The sequence below is a fragment of the Lactuca virosa genome, chromosome 4 (genome assembly GCF_052849685.1).
Source record: "Lactuca virosa cultivar CGN04683 chromosome 4, Lactuca_virosa_CGN04683_v6, whole genome shotgun sequence".
Lineage (NCBI taxonomy): Eukaryota > Viridiplantae > Streptophyta > Magnoliopsida > Asterales > Asteraceae > Lactuca > Lactuca virosa.
Window position 1 is genome coordinate 113,445,258 of NC_136429.1, and position 16,271 is coordinate 113,461,528.

A 16,271-nucleotide genomic window follows, 5' to 3' on the forward strand; every position below is an offset into this window, starting at 1 on the left:
GGTTTCTCTAGGAGAACCTATAAGGCGATTTGGTGCTGGGAACCTTGTCTTGTGAAGGATTATTTGTGTGGATTAGGAGTGACTTGGAGGATTCAAGGCAATTGTTGAGGAAAGTACAGATATATGTGCAAGGTAATATGGGCCAGTACTATTGGAAACAGAGGATCCGTACTCGAGTCAAGGAGGACTATGATGAATCCATGGAACTCTTAGAGTTTGAGACTCATGGATACATTGATGCGTATTCTGATGGTTTATATGGTCTATATTCAGAGTACGGTGACTCTTCGAGGCATGCCGGTTGGTGGTTCTGGTGCGGGCGAGGGCTCAGGCGCAAGTTCTGGAGCCGGGTAGTTGGATGATCAGATGCGGGAGTTCATTTCATCTGAGATTACCCGTAGCATACTTGAGCAGACTCATGTGATCTTTGGTACAATCAAGGAGGGTATCATGGATGTGTTGGAGGATCGTTTGGGCTCTTTCTGTTATGAGATGGTGGCTTTGATTGGGACTCATTCATTGACCTTCACGGAGTTCTAGGCATGTGGGGCTCTGGATTACTACGGGGAGAAGGACCCGATTGCGAGCATGTGTTGGTTAGCGGATGTCGCTAACGCCTTCCGCACCAGCAGTTGTCCCGATGGCGCAAAGGTCAGACTTGCTTCCTGTCTTCTGAAAAACAGAGCTCGAGACTGGTGAGAGGAGGTTGTGCACTCTGTTGGTGATGAGGTTGTTGATTTGATGACATGGGATGATTTTACGACCAGGTTCCAAGTTGATTTCGCACAAGTGATTGAGGTACTGCAGCTGGCGAGGGAGTTTCAGGACCTTCTCCAGACTACTGATACGGTGGTTGTGATCACCGTGATGTTCCACAAGAGGGAACTGTTGGTTCCGTAGTATGTGGCGATGAAGAAGGCGAGGTACCATGAGATGCTGAGGAGTAACATTTGGCAGTTTGTGAGCCGATCCAGTTGCAGGACACTGGAGGATATGATGTGAGAGCTAGGGAGAGGGAGATTGATCTTAAGATTGAGAGGAAGAGGAAGCTAGATTAGGATCAGGTTTTATGGGGTTCGGGAAAGAGGCCCAAGGTATTTGATTCCTGATCGAGGGGCCAGCAGGGTCGGAGCCGCTGTGGCAAGTGCGACAAGGTACACAAACGAGCGTGCAGGGTGGGTGGTTATGGCTGCTTCAAGTGAGACCAGACGAGTCATATTAGCAAGGATTGTACTACTACTACCACCACCACCCCAATATCTGATCTAATTTGCTTCCAGTGTAATTATAGGGGCCACAATAAGGCCCATATTTCGAGTTTGGTAGCAGCGGGACCTGTGCTAGCACCCGATCCAGCGACGTTGAGGATCATCGATGGCCGCCAGGGCAAGGTGGATGTACATGTGGTGAAGAGCAGGGATTTTCAGCTGATGGTCGAGGAGGCTCGTGCGACACCTGATGTGGTGAAGGGTATGTATCTTCTCCTTATCTCTTTATTTATATTGAATTGCTTGCTTATACTATGTGTTTTATTTTAGGATCGTTCCTCGTGAACGATATTTCTGATTTGGTATTGTTTGATTCGGGGGCCACGCGATCTTTTGTATCGTTTGCGCTTATCAAGAGGTTTGCTGGAGCTCCGGGAGATCTGTATTGTCCTTTAGACGTCGAGATTGTAGATGACCGATCTGTCTGGGTATCGAGGGTTCATCAGGGTTGTGTTCTTCTGATATTTAGCGAGCAATATCTGATTGATTTGGTTCCCATTACTTTGTGCGGGAACAAGGTTATTGTAGAGATGGATTGGTTGAGCCCCAACACGGCGGTGATCGAGTGTGAGCATCAGTTGGTGCATATCCGGACCCCAAGTAGGGGAGAGTTGGTGATTCAGGGACAAAGATCTCAATGTGAGCCGGTTTTATGTTCAGCAGCTAGGGCCAGACGCTATATTCATCAGGGTTGTTCTGGATTTGTCGCCTATGTTGTGGATACCCGGGATAAGGATAAGGCGACCGTGGATGATGTGCCAATTATGCGGGAGTACCCGGATGTGATTCCGGAGGATTTGCTAAGGGTTCCTCAGAAGAGTCAGGTGGAGGTTGGGATTGACCTGGTTCCTGGTGCGGCTCTGATAGCCAAGGCACCATATCGTTTAGCTCCCCCAGAGATGCAGGAGTTGTCTACTGAGCAGTTCGCCATGTGGAGCATCGATCCTGTTTGTGAAGAAGAAGGATGGGTCTCATCTGATGTGTATTGATTACCAAGAATTGAATAAGATAACGGTGAAGAACTGTTATCCACTCCCGAGGATTGATGATTTAATTAACCAGCTTTATGGTGCATCTTGGTTTTCCAAGATTGATCTGTGTTCGGGTTACCTTCCAGAAGATGACCTTCCAGAGTCGTTATGGTCATTATGAGTTCGTGGTGATACCCTTCAGACTCACCAATGCTTCAGCCGCGTTCAGGGACCTAATGAACCGCGTATGCAGGCCGATGTTTTATCGATATGTGATTGTATTCATTGATGATATCCTGGTCTATTACAAGACCCAGGAGTTGCATGAGAAGCACTTAAGAGAGGTTTTGGAGACTTTGAGTAGGGAGAGACTTTTCTCAAAGTTCTCCAAGTGTGAGTTCTGGTTGCCTGAGGTGGAGTTTCTGGGGCACCTTGGCAACCAGAACGACATTCTGGTTGATCCGGCCAAGGTCGAGGCTGTGATGAGATGGGAGGTTTCGAGTTCTCCATCTAAGATTCGAAATTTCCTTGGTTTAGCAGGTTACTATCGGAGATTCATCTAGGATTTTTCCAAGATAGCGGTTCCTCTGACCCGATTGACAAAGAAGATCGTCACTTTTCGTTGGGGGCCTAAGCAGCATGCAACTTTTGAGACCCTAAGGACGAGATGTGTGAGGCGCCGATTTTGACCCTGTCGGAGGGTGTTGAGGACTTCGTGATTTATTGTGATGCTTCAATCATGGGTTTGTGGGGCAATTCTGATGCAGAGGGGTCGTGTGATCGCTTACGCTTCGAGGCGTCTGAAGCCTCATGAGGCGAACTATCCGATACATGATTTGGAGCGGGGGGCTGTGATTTTCGCCCTTAATATTTGGAGACATTACCTCTATGGGGTCCGCTATACTATTTACACGGATCACAAGAGCCTGAGGTATCTGATGGATCAATCGAATCTGAATATGAGGCAGCGTTGGTGGTTGGATGTGGTGAAGGATTATGATTGTGAGATCGTTTACCATCGGGGGAAGGCCAATGTGGTGGCCGATGCCCTCAGCCTCAAGGCGGTTGCAACTCCGATCAGGGATATCTGTTTGAGCATGACCGTGATTACTCCGCTTTTGGAGCGGATTCGTGAGGCTCAGATTGAGGCTATGAAGGAAGAACATCAGAAGAGTGAGTGCATTGTGGGTCAAGTGGCTTCCTTTGATTATGGTAGAAGAGGTTTATTGACTCTTCATTGGAGGGTATGGGTTCCGTATTTGGGCGTTGTGCATCAAATTTTGATGGAGGAGGCACACAAGTCGAGGTTCTCCATTCATCCCGAGGGTGACGAAGATGTATAGAGATCTTCGTCCTGATTATTGGTGGCCCTGCATGAAGCGGGATGTGGTTTGGTATGTGGAGAGGTGCTTGACTTGTACGAAAAACAAGGCCGAACATCAGCGACCTCACGGCAAGATGCAACTTTTAGATATTCCCGTTTGGAAATGGGAAGAGATTACTTGGATCGTCCCAAGGAGATCAGTCAGATCCATAACGCGTATTGGCCCCAAATATATCGGTCCTTTCAGGATATTGGCCCGGGTGGGCCGGGTTGCATATTACTTAGATCTTCCCAAGGAGATCAGTCAGATCCATAACACGTTCAATGTCTCTTAGTTGCAGAAGTGTTTAGTGAATGATTCCAAAGTTGTTTCATTGGAGGATATTCAGGTGGATTACCGCCTGAATTATATTTAGAGACCGGTGACGATTCTTGACCGGAAGACAAAAACCTTGAGGAATAAGGTTGTTGAGTTGTTGAAAGTACAGTGGCAGCATCACACGGGTTCAGAATGGACGTGGGAGCCGAAAGATGAGATGAAGGAGCACTACCCAGAGTTATTTGAGGCAGCGGAGTTCGAAGACGAAGGTTGATTCAAGTGGGGGAGATTTGTAACGACGTGGTGAAGCCTCACCACGACGTGGCAACACTACTAGAAAAATAGCCTTTTACGACGCGCAATGCGTGTCGTAAAACGCTCAGACGACGCGCAAATGCGTGTCAAGGAATGCCCTGTCATAACGAGAGACGACACGCTTTTGCACGTCGTCTATTTACGACGCGCATTTACGACGCACATTTATGACACTCATTTACGACGCGCAGTTATGACACGCAATGCGTATCAAGGAAGGCCATGTCATAAAGGAAGACGACACGCATCTGCATGTCATAACCTTACGACGCACGTATTTATGAAACGCAATGCGTATCAAGGAAGCCCTTGTCATAAAGGAAGACGGCACGCATTTTTGCGTGTCATAATTTTAAATGTTATTAAAATTATATATTTTTGCCAGATTTACTAATTTTCAAATTAAATAACAAATTAAAAGTCTCATAATACAAAATAAAATACCATAAACAATAAAGATAATTCATTGCAATAATATGTCAAATGAACATTCCTTCTTTGTACAATACAATTATTGTAAATAAAGTTGTATGATAACTTAAAACTAAATTATAAAAATTAACTTACATCTAAGAAATGAAAAGTCAAATGAACATTCCTTCTCTTTTTTGATGATTGTTTTTTCATTGCCTCCTCTTCACTTTCCTTTCCCCTATAGAAGAGTATTTTCAAACCTCCCTCATCAGTCATCATCAACTTTTGTGCCAAAGGCTCTTCACCTATAGTCACTCAAAGTAACTCAGTCGGGTATTTTATACAGATTAATACAACAACATCAGTAACTTAAATACTTAATGGGGAAAAACATGACAACTACTTACATAGAACCAACCATCTACTTCGTACTCGACTTCAACCTCTTCTCCAACAGTTAAACTCAACTGCAATAATATACAAACAAATATGAATAAGTAAAAATAAAATCTCCAATTCATGTGTTGTTTCGGTTTGACTTTCTTAATACAGAAAATGTCCACTTGTTTTTTTTCTTTGATTTTTTCCATTATTTATTTTATCCATACAGAGACCACAACAGTAAATGGGAAAAGAAGAAAGAAGGTGAAACATGACAAAGGGATTGTAACTTCAACAACAGCTCGTGCAATAAGGGCATAAGAGCTCAATCTCTCATCCATGGCTACCAAAAAAGAACACATGAGTCAGATAATGCCTCAAAGAGAACCACAAAATAAGTCAAAATATAAGACAAGTAATGAGATACCAGGTATAAATAGGATTTATGTTACAATAAAGCATACTTTCATAAATACAGAGACTCCCAAGGTTAAGAACAATTAGTTTAGACTGTATATATTATGTAGTTATAATTAATGAGAAAGTCAAATGAGGGCAAATTTGTTCTTTTTGTATAAAAGCTGGAAAACAGAACTATGCCTTGGATAAACGTAATGGCAGAAACAACACCTACAGCTCCCTTCAAAATAGAAATAGGCATCCCATCTTCACAATTTATACACGTACCTTGCTATAGGATTAATACAGCTATTTAATGGTAAACGGCTTGCTATATTGGTCTTTCCAGTTGCCTATTTATACACGTAATGGCAGAAACAACACCTACAGGTCCCTTCAAAAGAAGATTGTGGGTAGTTTAAGTCCTCTAACATCTATCAAGTTAAGAGCTTGAAGATTAGGGAAGGACTTATTCAACTGGATTAGTTCCTTACTTCCTTATCATCTAATCGTATGGACTCGAGTGTTAAACTTGTTACCATTAACATCTGATTCATATTTTCAACAGAAAGCCATGCGTTCTTCACCTCTAATTCAACAAGATTGTGACCTGAATCAAGGAAAACAAACAAGAACATTAAGAGTACCCAATTAGAAACAATTTCACTGTATGCCATACCATGTATTACCAAAAATGATGATCACTAATAAGCCCTTTTCAAGGATAATTTGGACCGGATAAAAGATTAAACTAAATACAAATCATAAAGATTCTAAAAAAACAGTTGATTACATTGGAATTGATAGCATTATTAGAAGAAGATGATAGAAATGAAAGAATAAGAGTTATAAATAACGATTGATTATGAGGTACAGAGGGAATCTTTAGGCTTACAGTTGATGCAAACTCAAATTCTTACAGTAAACAAAAGAACATCAATTGACCACCAATTTTATCATTTCTTGAAAGATTTCAGCCAAAATTTCAAGATTATTAAGTAGCAATCGACTATAGTTTGCCAAGTTAGTAACTAGTAAGGCCAAAAACTCACAAATAACTAGCAAGCAACTACAGTTTAACAAGTAACAGTAGGTGATATTAAGAACCCTAGAAAGGTACATAATTTATGCGATTGAAGATCAGATCTGTAACGGATCTTATCATTTCACATCACTAAAAGGATGGACTTCGCAATATAGCAACAACGTCACTAGAGAATATGAAAAAAAAAATCCAGCATATAAAGAACTTACAGTAAGCAGACAACAGAGACAAACAAGGATACTACGGATTTACCCCATGTAGACATTGCTATTATTAAAAAAAACATTATGATTTTCAAGTAACACATGCACAGCTTACAAGAGCACGGGATGGAGGATTCGAAAGCTGTGATTGCTCACTACTAGAAAAACAAGGATACTACAGATTTACCCCATGTAGACATTTTTGTATAAATTACAAATTTACCTCAGAAGTTGAAGGTAAAACCACAGGTTTGTACTCTTTGGCATCATCAAGAGAATAAGACCCTACTACCCTCTCAACAAACAATTTGGAGATTTTTGATGAGACCAATAAGAAGGAGGTCAAGAGTAGCGGAGAAGCGGATCGGAGAGGAGAGAGATGAACCGAGAGGGGAGAGTCGATTGAGAAGATGAAAGATAGAAAAAAGGTAGAATGCGGGTTTTCAAAATTTTGGGGATTTCGTTTCCCCCTGTCTAAACGCGTGTTTCATTATTAAAATTATAAAGTGACAGGTATAGAGGACGCGCCTTTAAGATAAAGCGCCCTCCGTGTTTTTATTTTTTTTCTTTAGACACTAATTTAAGGGCACGCAATAATGCGTGACGTAAATCCTTAAATTTTTTGAAGAGATGACACTATTTTAAGGTCACTCTCTTTTGTGTAACATAAATCAATGCGTGGCGTGGTTTGTGCGTCGTAAAAGGCTGTTTTTCTAGTAGTGAGATAAAATTTTGGGCCGCAGGAGTTTAATGAACCACCATGACATGGTGATTTTGCCAAAACGTGGTGGCAGCTGCTGAACAAAATCCTAAAGTTTAAGGGTTGAGCTCTATTTAAACTCCTTAACCTCTTATAGCCTCCCTCCCATCAGCCTCCATCTCTACAAATCATCCCTTTCAAAACCTAGATCCCTTGTGTGAGTTTTTAGCCTTAAAGTGTGTGTGTGTGTGTGTTTGGTGTTTGTGAAGGAAAAATGTGGTGGAAGATCATATTCAGAGTCCAAAGAAACGTAGGTCCAGGAGTTTATCTTCCTCAAGCATCCAAAGGAGGTGTAAAGTCTTCATCTTGATGAGTTAGTTGTTAGATCTATGGATTTTGTCCACTTTTCTTTTTGCCTTGTTACTTTGGAAAGTTGAATTTCATAAAGCTTGCAACTTTATGAATCTCCAATCCATTTGGAGCATTTGACTCTTTGGATCTTATTTAGATCTGAGTTTTGATGCCATACATGGAATCTTGACCCATTTTGCCCTAATTTGACCTAATAAGAGTTCAATACATGCATTGGACATGCATGTCTGGAAAGCACTGATTTTTATGATGTGTTTGGTGTTAGAAACTCTTCTACAGCTTTTGGACAAGTAACCTTAAATATTGAGTGATTATTGCTTAAGCCATGTAGTGTTTTGGACCTTAAAGTTGGGATCTATACACTTTGGAGGGTTGTATTGGATAAAGTCGGAAACTTTATCCATCTAGACCCTATTATGGACTAGATCTGAGTTGGAGACCCTATAGAATCGAAGGAAATGACTGAATACGTTAAGTTGTTGGAAACCCAGTTACCACGATGTGACAAGGCCACAACGACATGGTGGTGGGGCTGGTCGTGACTATTTTGTCGTATTCGATGCCACGACGTGGTAAAGAGCTACCACGATGTGGTGATCAGCTGAGTTGACTCTTCTTGACATTTTTAACCGTTTGAGATAGTTTGATCCAGGGGGTATTTTGGGTATTCTCGATTATGTTTGAGAATTGGTCTTTTGATCGTTAGACGTCGGTTAGAGTTGAGATTCAGATTCAGGACCTCATTAGCTATTGTTCATATTCAGAGGTGAGTTTCCTCACTGTATTTAGCGGGTCGAAGGCACCAATGTCGACCCATGATATGCAATGTTAACATGCAAGATGTCTGCGTGACTCTTGCATATGTTATGTTCTTGTATGCTTACCGGGTGGGGCCCGATGACCATTTTGTATGCTATTTATCTTTGTGATTATTGCATGTGTTATATGATTATATTTATCTTTGTGATTATTGCATGTGTTATATGAAGACACAGTATTTACGTGGTTCGGTCAAGGTGACCTACGTCCACGGGCAGGAGGGGAGTATTCTTTATTTCAGAGCTCTCAACACAGAGTTTACAAGTAGAATTACACAGAGATTTGTCTATCACTCTAGAATTCCAGATACAAAATGACCTAGCATGCATACCTATTTATACTTGAAGGACCACACCTAAAACCCTAATGGGCCAAACCGATTGGCCCATAGGCCCATGAAGGTTGTTAACCAATCATAATCCGCCATGCAACATCTTCTGGAACATTCTTGAGCATTATCATCTTCTAGGCATACTTGGATCAACATGGCAGAACAAAGGAATCAATATGGAGCATCATGTACCAAGATGGTCCTTGATGGCGTAATAGCTTCTTCATGGCGCAACAGCAACCCTAGTTAGCACAACAGGGATCTAAATGGCGCAAGAGCATCAAGTATGGCGCACAACATCAATCTTGGAGCAAATGCATCACCATGAGCAACAGGCACATGCATGGATCAACAAGGCCATGTATGGATTAACAAGAAAACAAGATGGTGCAAGAGGAGAACAAGATGGCGTAAGAGCATCCCTCTTGACCCATCTCTTCATCATGTGGCGCAACAAGGACCCCTTGTTGCTCCATATCCCTTCCCGGTGCTCCAAACCTCTTCCAAGTGCTCCAAACTCCTTCTAGGTGCTCCAACCCCCCTTGAACACGATCTGTTGCTTTGGCACTTGATCAGTTCCTTTGTCTGATGATCCATTCCTCTCTCAGAAGATCCATTCCTTTGTCACATGCTTCATAAACCCCAAGTTCTCCATTGAGGTCCAAGTGCTCCAAATGCTTCATGAACATGATCCAAAGCTCCATATGCTCGAGTCACATTTAACAATATCCACCTTGACTTGAGTATCCTCTGAACTCCACCTCGAACAAGAACTTCCTCTCCCTTCCTGCCATTCGTCCCCGAAGGGACCTACCTCCTGCGAACATCAACCAAGTCCAAGCGAAGCTTGAACTTCTCTGTAGGCAATGAGTTTGTCAACATATCTGCTGGGTTGACCTTGGTATCAATCTTCAGTATTGAAAACTCGTCTCCTTCCAAAATATCCCGAATGAAATTTAGCCTGACATCTTTGCATGAGTCAAACCACTTTGACTGTCACAATAAAAGACAGGTTTCTCCACCTTCAGACCAAGACTCTGAATAAGCCCTTGCAACCATATCGCCTCCTTTATTCCTTCCATCATGGATATGTATTCGGATTCAGTTGTAGACAAAGCAACGGTATCTTGTAATGTTGACTTCTAACTGATGGCACATCCGAATAAAGTGAATATGTAGCACGTCCGCGACCTGCGCTTCAACAAGTCACCACCAAAATCAGAGTCAACATATCCCACCAAGCCACTCTACGTATTTGCTCCATACACCAGGAAAACATCCGTCGTTCCCTTCAAGTATCGCAAGATCCAGTTTACAGCTTCCCAATGAGCCTTTCCTGGATTACTCATAAACCTGCTAACGACACTAACTTTCTTCATGAGCCAAATCAGGTCTGGTACAAACCATAGCATACATGACACTTCCAACATCACTAGAGTATGGAACCCTGCTCATGTACTTCCTTTCTTCATTAGTAGTGGGAATAGTGCTTGGACCAAGTTTAAAGTGAGCCGCCAAAGGAGTTCCAACTAGCTTGGACTGATCACAGTTGAAGGATTGCAGAACTTTCTCAATGTACTTCTGTTAAGAAATACACAACCTCCCTGCTTTTATATCCCTTTGTATCTCCATCCCCAGTATCTTGTTTTCTGCTCGCAAGTCTTTCATCTCAAACGCATTCTTGAGGGTCGCCTTCAAGTCATTTATTCCACCCATGTCTTTGGCTGCGATGAGCATATCATCAACATATAACAACAGATATATATATAGGAATCTGGTGACAGTTCCTTTGAGTAAACACAATTGTCAAACTGGTTCCGAGTGTAGCCATTCGAGATCATGAATGAATCTAATCTATTGTACCATTGTCGTGGAGACTGCTTCAAACCATATAGGGATTTCTTCAGCAAACATACATGGTCCTTCTTAGGAACCCTTCTGGCTGGGACATATAAATCTTATCTTCTAAATTTCCATGAAGAAATGCAGTTTTCACGACAAGCTGTTCAAGCTCCATATCAAATGCACTCACCATGGCCAAAAGAAACCGAATTGTCTTGTGCTTCACGACTGGTGAGAACACCTTGTGATAATCAATTCCTTCTTTCTGAGAGAACCCTTTTGCCACCAACCTTGCCTTAAGACCTAGCAGGTGCAACTCCTGGTATCCCTTCCTTCTTCTTAAAGATCCACTTGCATCCCACTGGTTTTGCTCCTTTTGGTAATGGAACAAGATCCCATGTTTCATTCTTCTCTAACGATTGTATTTATTCATTCATGGCCATCAACCAGTCATTTGCTTCATTACTCGCCACAACCTCTTTATACGATTGAGGCTCCACGGTCTCAATGTCTTCTCCAGTTGCTAAAGCAAAAGTAATGGAGTCAAGTTCACTTGAATTTACACATCCTACATATCTGTCAGGTTGTCGAATAACCTTCTTTGATCTTCTCCTTGATATAGATTCAGACCCATCATCTTTCCCAGTATCAGCACCACTGGACGAAGATCCCATGTGTTGCTCTTGGGTTTCATCTTGTCCAGGCTGTTCACTACCGCCTTGCTCTGTCACTTATCACAACTCTGTCTGGAGTTTGAGATGCAAACTCCAGCTTCTGGCTAGCACCCCGATCTTTGTTCCCTGCTTCACTTGTTTCACATCTTCCCTGGTTACCCATGGAAGATTTATCAAAGGTCACATCTCTGCTCATGATAAATTTAGGAGTTCTACCTTCTTCTATAGACCACAGTCGATAACCTTTTTCTCCTGTCGCATATCCTATAAACATGCACTTCATTGCCCTTGGCTCAAGTTTACCACCATTCACATGAGCATATGTAACACCCCGTTTCGAATCGTTCCCATTTCAGGGTGGTGATCAAGGAGTGGGTATTAGCTGAGTTAGAACCATTGAAGAGTAGAGTTTGGACTCATTTGGAGGTGGATGATGTAGTTTGGATGATCCAATTATTGGGTTTGTGTTTTGGAGCCCAAGGGTATCGGTAAAGGCGTTGTTTTGGGATTTTTATGGATTTTGTATTTAATTTCGGTTTAATTTTAGGATAAATAAGTTTTATAGAAGCGTAGGGCTTCTCGTTAGCTTTCCGTGGATATAAAGAACGTCAAAATGGGAGTTATAACGAAGAAGTTATGGCTATTTGAAGTTAGAAGGGTTTTGGGCCAAAACCAAGTACGCATGGCGTACCAAGTAGGAACGCATGGTGTTCAAAAGGAAAATGGATGCTGGTGCATATGGGAATGCCCCGCGTTCCCCATGGGAACGCGCTTTATTCGTCTGGGTAGACTAAACCCTAAATTTCGGGTGTTGAACACTATTTAAACGCCTTAACTCACCTCCAACCTTTATTCTCTTAGCCTCCATTGTACCTTAAGCCTCTATTCGAAACCCTAACCCTAATTGTGAGTGCGTGAGCTTGTAAGACCATATTTGAGTGTATTTTGGAGTTCTTGAAGAAGAGTGACCACCTTGGAGTCTCATTGATCAAGGAAGAGCTTTTGGATCCAGGTTCTCCAGCCTATTTGCAAGCCTCAGAAGGTATAAAGTTTCTAAGTTGCCACCTTATGGCTTAAGATCTAGATTAGGGCTTGTTTTGTGTTTCTTATGATCATATGGATGCTCTTTGGGAGTTTGAGCTACTCTAAGAGCCTAGGATTTAAGATCCTCATGTTTCTGAGTATTTAGAGTCATAAAAATGGTAACTTGATGGCTAAGGACCAACCATGCAAAGGTTTTGGGTCTTGGTTTATGGATTGGAAGCTTAAGTGGATGTTTGGGTCCTTTTGGACCATGTAAAGTCACCAAGTCTGTGACTTTATGATTCTATAGGTCCTAGATGGCTTGGATCTACGTTTGGATATCATGACTTTAAGCATTAAGTGCTTAATAAGCCTTTTTGGAGCCAGCACGCGAACGCGCCGCGTAGGGTTGAGGAACGCCCTGCATTCCGAGTTGAGTCCGCGACCTGAGTCGGTGACGAACGCCCATCGCTCCACCAGGGAACGCCGTGCGTTCAGGGCATCATTGGGATTTCAGATCTTTTTGCCTTGGAATGGGTTTTGGGGTTTGGGCTTTTGTGATTGGGCCATTTTCTTGAACTTTACTGATATGGGCCTTAGTGGATCATCATTTGGGCCTTAATGGACTATGTCGTATTCTGGGTCTAGGTTAAGGCCCATTAGATGGGTTGGGCCCAATTTAGCAAATTGGGCCATTGTTGGGCCACTAGTGGGCTTGAGAAGTCTATCTAGTATTGGGCCTTTCATGATATAGTTTTGGGCTTTAGGCATGGACCACATTAGATCAAGGGTAAAATGGTTATTTTACCCTAAGGAGGATTATTGGTTTTTGGACTAAGTGTTATTTTGGTATTGATAGCTCGGGGAACTGAAGGAGCAGTAGTTCGGGGAATTTCCAGTTAGCAGCCAGAGGATTATCTGCGGGATTTCAGTAGTGCGAGGTGAGTCTCCTTACTGTTTGCATGGGTCTACGGCCACAATGTCGGCCCATTTAGTTTATGTATGGTAGAAAGACTCAGGGGTTAGCCCTAGGCATTATATGATAGTATGTTATACCGGACCAAGGTCCGATGTCGGGCGGAGCCCGATGAATGTTTGCATGTTAGATTATACTTGTTGTCTGTGTGATACTTGTATGTGCTTGGTAGGGAGGTGAGTGTGGGCGAGGTCCCTTATCTCATCACTAGGTGAGTATGGACGGGGTTCCATATCTCATCCATAGCAGAGTAGGGGTGGGGCCCGTGATAGGAGAGAAGTGAGTGTGGGCGGGGGCCCGTATCTCACTATCAACAGGAGTGTGGACGGGGCTCCATGACTCATCACTAGCAGGACAGGGGAGGGGCCCAAGATAGGTGAGGCCTCAGGACAAAAATACATTTAGAGTATGTTTTCTTTATGTGCTAGTATGATTATATGATATTGTTATATGTGTATAGCCCCGCGGGGCCCAAAGACAGGCGGGGCCTAAGAGAAACAGAAATAGATCTGTATACCGAGCGGGGCTCGATGCCAGGCCGGGTCTGATGCCGGACATTGTCCGATGCTGGGCGGGGGCCCAGTATATGCGGTTATGTGTATGGTATGTGGTAGTATGGGGAACTCACTAAGCTTCGTGCTTACGGTTTTCAGTTTTGGTATCAGGTATTTCCTATTGCAGAGAGAAGAGCTGGGGATGACTGCATTGCACACACCAAGATGTTTTAGCCTGGGATGTTTACTCTGATGTTTTGATACTCTGATAATAATGTTTTGAGATATTTTGACTACGTTTGATGAAATGATTTGATAACTATGGTTTTATTTAATGATTTAAAAGGAAAATTTTGGTCATGATTTTTGGGATGTTTCAGTATATGTGGGGCATCCAAATATATGTGAACCAGAATAGTGAGAGGGTTTCCTGGACCATACCTCTTGAGGAGTCTTCAAGTCTATTGCAGTTGATGATGATCTGTTCACCAGATAGCATGCAGTGTTAATTGCTTCCGCCCATAATTGCTTGGATAAGTTAGCAAATATCTTTATGCACCTTGCACGCTGCATGAGTGTTTGGTTAATATGTTCTGCCACTCCGTTTTGTTGTGGTGTGTGTCGTATAGTGTGGTGCCACACTATACCTTCTGCCTTGCAGAAATTATCAAATGGAGAATTTTAGAACTCCAACCCATTGTCAATCCTCAGAGTATTGACCTGTTTTCCAGTCCTTTTCTCAACCATGGTCTTCCACTCCTTGAACTTCCCAAACACCTCATCCTTCGTCTTCAGAAAGTACAACCAAACCTTCCTTCAATAGTCATCAATGAACATCACGAAGTATGAGCATCCTCCTTGAGACTTCACTGGTGTAGGACCCCACTGATCTGAGTGAACATACTCCAGGATTTCCTTGCTTGTGTGTTGACCGATACTGAACTTCACTTTGCGATGCTTTCCCTTGATGCAAGCTTCACAAAACTTTATCTTTCTAGTAGCCTCTTCACCAAGCAGTCCTTGTTTACTTAGAATTGACATGCCCTTCTCACTCATGTGCCCCAACCTACGATGCCACAACTCTGTCTTGTCATCACCTTCATTCAAGGATTGGGAGATAACCACCATTCCCATAACCGTACTGCCTTCTAGGATATAGATCACTCCACGATTCATCTTCTCATTCATTATAACCAGAGAGCCTTTGGTCACTTTGACCCAGTCGCCTTCACCAGCGTACCTCATCCCGTTCTTAGCCAATGTGCCAAGAGAAATTAGATTCTTTTGAAGTTCTGGAATGTACTAGCAATCTAACTTCCTAACCATGCAATCGTGCATATTGATCTGAACCGTGCCACTACCTTTGATACTGCTCACCCAATCATCACCCATATTGACTATGCCATCCCACTCTTTGAAGGAGCTGAACCAGTCACGATTATACATCATGTGATAGGATGCTCCAGAATCCAAGACCCAAGCATCAGCAGAACTTGATGTACACACAGTCAGTACATCACCATCGTCCCCTTCATCAGAACTTTCCTGAACCACATCAGCATTGTTATTGCTGCTTGATTCACTCTTGGACTTCCCATTCCTCAGTTGTGGACAAGTTCGCTTGAAGTGCCCCTTCTCCTTACAGTTATAACATTTCATGTTTGATGATCCTTTAGACTTTGATTATGAACGTGATCTCCCTCTGTTCCCCCCTTTCCTCTCTTCTGTCCTCCCTCTTCCTACAAACAAACCGGAACTGGACACCTCCTCTCCACCTGAAACTTTTCTTTTAAGTTCCTTGGACATCAGAGAGTCCTTCACATCATTCACAGTGATTGTTGTCCTACCATAAATCATGGTATCAACAAAATTCTCATATGAGTTATGAAGCGAACATAAGAGAATGAGCGCCTTATCTTCATCTTCAATCTTCACGTCAACACCTTGTAGATCGAAGATGATACGATTGAGGTTATCCAGGTGATCTTTCACTTGGGTACGTTCAGACATTCTGAGAGTGTACAACCTTTGCTTCTAATACAACCTGTTCGTCAGTGAGTTGTTTTGGTACTTGTCACAGAGTTTACCCAGAGCCCAGAAGCAGTTGTTTGATCCACAACCTCCCTCAGTACTTCATCTGTCAAGCTCAACAGAATGACATTATGTGCCTTTGTCAGAATATCCACCTTCTTATCAGACGCCATGTCCTTTGGAAATTTTGCCTCTCCTGTTGGATATAGTGTCTAAGTCCATAACTTTATTTGGTATGTACTTGACCCGACCCGGCATGGTCCATTTGGGTTGCATGGCATTGCAATACTTGGATAGACTAAATGAGAGAATAAGGCACTTATGATTATTAATATATTATAAGTTCTAATATATTAATAATAGTATTATT

At 42.5% G+C, this 16,271-nt stretch overlaps 1 pseudogene; it reads right to left on the minus strand.

Moving 5' to 3' along the window:
- Window positions 1-14,686: 14,686 nt before the first annotated feature.
- On the minus strand, window positions 14,687-15,115 carry LOC145104922 (putative mitochondrial protein AtMg00300 pseudogene; annotated as a pseudogene).
- Window positions 15,116-16,271: the final 1,156 nt, after the last annotated feature.